Here is a 6,000-nt window from a genome sequence, read left to right on the forward strand (position 1 = left end):
GTGCCTCTCATAATTATATCATACAATTGTGCTTACTGCTGATTGATAATACTGGTTTATATTCTAAAAAAAATTGATGTTTTACCACTGAAGTAATCAACCTGAACTACATTTTTAAATGGAAATTTTGAAAATTACTTGAAATTTGCTCTATCACATCAGAATTTTTTACAAGTAAAAAAAAATTAAAATATTGGTGGAGGTGCCTCTGGTTTATTTTATACTTTTATGGATTTTACAAATGGGTTATTTTATATAAAAATACAAATGCATAAAAATAGAAATATTAAAGACTATATCCTCCTGTGAAGAATAGATGGCTGCAAACTGAATTTCTTATACTCTAGACTGGATTAAACTTGTGCCTTTTTGAATTCCTCAGGCAGCTAGTTTCAGTGGCTGTTTCTTTTTTTATCATCCAGCAGTAGTTGATCATCATACTGACATTCCGTCCCTCCCTCCAGTACATTTTTTTTTCATTTCTTTCATAACCTGATGGAATCTTTCCCCTGATTTTCACTTAAACTACCTAAATTTTCTGGGATATCATTGACATGAGAGTGCAAGGAATGTATCTTAACATTTATGTTGCAACCTAGTTTTCTGGACTTCTCCAGCATGTCACTCATAATCTGGGTGTTTATTGTTGCCCACAAACGTTATACAGGCATACCTTGTTAATATGACAGGTTAGGTTCCAGACTACTGACATAAAGCAAATCACAGCCTGTTTTTTTCACTTGCCAATGCATATTATTATTATTATTATTGCTCTTATATTATTTCTCCCTGATTGGGGATTCCACCTCATGACAGGTATTGCTACCAAGTACACAGGGTGGTTGTTATGTCTGGTGTTACTGTTGGTCGAGGAACTCTCTGACTATCCTGCAGGTGTTCAGGATTGCGACTTTCTGGAGTTCCTTGGAGGTATTCGCTGGGAGACCTAATGCTGCTAGGCTGTTATGTAAGGTCTTTGGCACCATACCTGTGGTTGAGACGGTGATCGGGATGGTCATTACTTGTTACATATGCCACATCTCTTTAATCTCCTGTCTTAGGTTTGTGTACTTTCTGATTTTGTCCCCATGGGTTTTCTGCAGGTTGCCAGTGTTGGGTACCACTATGTCAATCAGATAGGTAACCTTTTCCTTCTTGTACACAAGGGTTCGCATTATAGCCTTAGTTGCTAATGTGCCAATAAAATCCAAACACAAGGGTTATATCTGGTCTGTTTTGCAGCATTGTCCTATCCATTATTATGGCGTAGTCACAGTACAGCTTGTGGGTTGGGTCTCTAGTACTGCCTGGGGTTTGTACTTGTAGTACGGTATACTTTCTTCATTATACTTTCCTATTATTATTATTATTATTATTATTATTAGCCATATAGTGCAAGGAAGTCTGAAGCTTATGCTGCACCAGCCAAAAAAAAAAAAAAATTCCTGAGTTACCCCGACAGAGAGAGAGAGAGAGAGAGAGAGAGAGAGACAAGTAGAAAGGAATCACCAAGAAAGAGAAGAATAATGATATCCAACTCAGGACCCTGGGTGTGCCAAGCCCATACTCACCAGATGTGAGTCCCTGTGGTAGAATATAAAAGCCTAAAAAAAATTAGCAAAAGTAAAAATAATAAATAAAAAAAATGCTACAGTAATGCATTGCTAACCTTAAAATATTTTCTTCCTTTGCTTATGGTGACTGACGAATGAACATTTTAGAAGAAGTAATTATGGAAGAACAGCTGAAGGAGATAGTGAAGCTTCATCATCTGAGCCTTCAAAGAATCTTATTCTCTTTTCAGTTGGAGAGTCTTGCATTGGTGTTGATGGCTGTTGAATAGTAGGGCTACTTGCTGTTGAAGGTTGGGGTGGCCTTGGCACTTTTTTAAGATAAGACAATAATGAAATTTGCCTCATTGACTGATGCTTCCTTTTGCAAAGGATTTCTCTGTAGTATCTATACTGTTTGATAATATTTCACCCACTGTAGAATTACTTTAAAAATTGGCATCAATTCTCTCAAAGCCTGCCACTACTGTATCAAGAAAGACAACATAGTGTTCTAAATCCATTGTTGTCATTTCAGCAATGCTCACTGGATCTTCGTCAGGAGTAGATTCCATCTGAAGAAGTAACCTTCTTTGCTCATCTACCAAAAGCAAGTCCTCATGTATTAAAGGCTGATCATGAGATGCCAGCAATTCAGCCAATTCTTCAGGCTCCACTTCCAGTTCTTTTGCCATTTCCACCACATTTGCAGTCATTTCCTCCACTGAAGTCTCAAACCCTTCAGTCATCCATGTGGGTGGGAATCAACTTCTTCCAAACTCCTTTTAATGTTGATATTTTGACCTCTTTCCATGAATCACGAATGTTCTTAATGGCATCTAGAATGGTAAATCCTTTCCAGAAGGCTTTCAATTTATTTTGTTTAGGCCCATCATAGGTATCACTATCTAATGCAGCTATAGCCTTAACAAATATCCATCTTAAATAATAGGACTTGAAAGCAGCAATTACTCCTTAATCCATGGGCTACAGAATAGATGTTGTGCAGGCAGGAAAACAACATTAATCTCCTTATACATCTCCATCAGAGCTCTTGGGTGACCAAGTGCATTGTCACTAATCAGTAATATCTTAAAAGGAATTTTTTTTCTAAACAGTAGGCCTCAACAGTGGCTTAAAATATTCAGTAAACCACGTAGTAAACAGATGTCATCCAGACTTTGTTGTTCGATTTATAATACACAGGCAGGTTTACTTTAGCATAAGTCTTGAGGGCCCTAGGATTTTCAGAGGTAGATGAGCATTGAGCATTGGCTTCAATTTGCAGTCACCAGCAGCATTAGCCCCTAACAAGAGAGCCTATCCTTTGCAGCTTTGAAGCCAGTCATTGACTTCTCCTCTCTAGCTATGAATGTCCTAGATGGCATCTTCTTCCATTTCATCGACATTAAAAATCTGCTGCTTAGTGTAGCCACCTTCATCAATTACCTTAGCTAGCTCATCTAGATAGCTTTCTGCAGCTTTTATATCAGCACCAGCTGCTTCACCTTGCACTTTAATATTGTGGAGATGGCTTCCTTCCTTAAACCTTATGAACCAACCTCTGCTAAGCTTCAAACCTCTCTTCTGCAGCTGCCTCACCTCTCTCTCAGCCTTCATAGAATTCAAGAAAGTTAGGGCCTTGCTCTGGATTAGGCTTTGGCTTAAAGGAATCTTCTATCCAGACCACTAAAACTTTCTTCATATTGGCAATAAGGCTGTCTCACTTTCTTATCATTTTCGTGTTCACTGGAGTAGCACTTTTAGCATTAGTTGAGGCATATGATGCAAGAAAGCAAGCTTATAGAGCATCAGCCAAAAAAAAAAACTTCCCATTTCACCCATCCAATCACTTCAAATGTTTGTCTAGTTCAGCCTTAAATTTATTTAAGCTATCAACTTCCACAACAACAGATGGAGGTCTGTTCTAGCAATCAACTACCTGCTGGCTATAGGCAAACTTCTGCACATCTATTCTACAACTGTCTTGCCTCAATTTGAATCTATGCCTTCTCAGGTTCTTAATCTGAGCAAGCAGAAGTATTCCATCAGCATTGAGCCTGCTCAAACCATTAAAAGCCTTGTACACCTCAATCAGATCACCTCGCAGGTGCCTAGTCTCCAGATGTTGCAACTTGCAGAATTTAAGCCTCTCTTGGTAAGAGAACCCCTTTGTTCCTCTCACCAATCTTGTTGCCCTTCTCTGTACTCATTATAGTAACTCTCCATCCTTCCTAAAATGAAGCCTCCAGACCTTGAGTACACAGTACTCAAGATGTGGCCTGATCATTGCCTTAAACAAAGGTATAATCACATTTTAATTTCTTTTAAGAGCTTCTCCTTTGAGTTCATTACTGTGATAACTGTTTGGCATGCCAAACCTAGCTTACGGCCTATCTCAGCATTCAACATGCTTTTCTCACCAAGCTTAATCATTTCTAGCTTTTGATTTAAAGCAAGAGACTTGCGACTCTTCTTTTCACTAACACTACACTTAGAGGCCATTGTACTGTAATTAATAATAATTATAATAACAATAACAAAAGTAACAAGTTTGAAAAATTTTAAATTGTCAGAATATGACATTGAGACACAAGTGCACAAATGCTGTAAACAAACTGAGTGCAGATAACAAAATAGTGGCATAGTGTTTAGGGTAAGGTGCCACCCGTGGTCTCCCACAACTGTGCCACCTGTACTCTTGTGAAGTATACAGGACTCTGTAAATGCCAGAAATTATTATTATTATTAGCCATATAGTGCAAGGAAGCCTGAGGCTTATGCTGCACCGGCCAAAAAAAAATTTCTGAGTTACCCAGAAAAACACAGAGAGAGAGAGAGAGAAAACAAGAGTCAGAAGTAGAAGGGAATCACCAAGAAAGAGAAGAATGATGATATCCAGCTCAGGACTCTGGGTGTCCCAAGCCCATACTCACCGGGAGCAGGTGCCCTGTGCAAACGCCATTGCCAAGCCAATGGTGGGTAACAAAATGGCACCGGTCAACTTGCTCGATTCAGCTCGAAGCCAGCTGATGCGCACATCACCGCCGAAAACCCCCTTAAGAGCAAGGCAAATTCTGAAAATAATAAATGTGAATATAATTGAAAAGCACCGTATTAGCACTTTACAAACGCTGTAAAGCAAAGTGCCTTAAAGTGAGGTATGCCTGTAGTACATTTTTTAAAGCTAGTTCAAGTATCTCTTATAGTTTTGTTCTTGATTTCTTCAAATACAGAGTATTTGAAGAGCCTGGCAGCAGCAGCAGCTTGCATATTTGATGTCCAACAAATATTCCTGCTTTGATTTTTTTGGATGCAAGTAATTTGAATTTAGTGCAAATATACTTAAAAGAATTTCCTTCTTTATTCAGAGTTTGGACCGTTTCATTAAACCTACCTTTATATTTTATTTTTTTTTTTATGAAAACCCCAAACACGAGAGGTATTAGAACCTATAGTACCTAGTACCATGCTTGGGTTGGAGGTTGAGAAGACGAAAGAAGATATTTGTTGACATTACACTGAAACTTCTGTAGACTGTAGAGGAATGTGCAGAGGAATAACAGTAGAGCTACTCTCCGCCTTACGTAATACTCGGCTTATGTAAATTTGAACTTTACGTAAGTTTTTGCCAGCCGGTACAAACTTAAAAAATCATGGAAATATTTTGCATCCCATAGGAAATAAATGGAGATATTGTGAAAATATTGTAATGTGAGCCCAGTAATACATTGTTCTTTTGGTAATTTGTTCTGAGACCTTGGAGGCTGAAATTTTTGCTATATAACTAAGCTGTTTATATCACTAAAAGGTCATTATTATAATGGAAATTGTATTAGTTTTATATAAATTTATGTCACATAAGCACAACACAAAAAATCACTCCGACTAAAGGATGCAAAAAAAAAAAAAAAACATGCGGCCAACACGTTTACAAATGCTGATATTGGTTGAGAGGAAGGACTATGTGGTCCAGTCAGAGACAATTGTAAGCCCATTGTAAAGTGAAATAAGTAGGTACAGGTTACCATGATCACTGGTTAGCAGAATCAGCCACTTTATAGAATACATTACACTTTTATCGTTATCATATGTTTGGTTATAAGAATCAATTTTGAACTCCTTTGTGATATTTTTCTAAAGCACATTTCTGGAGGTCACTACCATAAAACAATAAAAACAATTTCCAGTTTCTGGTTTATTGGGCTTTTCTGTTGGTGCAGTCTATTATAAATGGGTAGTAAACTTGATCTTATTGCATTTTCAATAATGCCGATAACTGGAATCGTGCAGAGTTTTTATGTTACAGTATTATGATGAAATGTGTTTCCCCTTCGCTGAAATCTTCAATTATATAAAAAATATAAATAAATTTTTGGAATCTTCTCTTCATTCCTATTTACTTATTATAATGATGAAGGGAAAGTGACCAAAGGAAAGTGCAAGTGGT

The sequence above is a fragment of the Mastigoproctus giganteus genome, chromosome 10 (assembly GCF_048544385.1).
Source record: "Mastigoproctus giganteus isolate SK-2022 chromosome 10, ASM4854438v1, whole genome shotgun sequence".
In the NCBI taxonomy this organism is placed as follows: Eukaryota; Metazoa; Arthropoda; class Arachnida; order Uropygi; family Thelyphonidae; genus Mastigoproctus; species Mastigoproctus giganteus.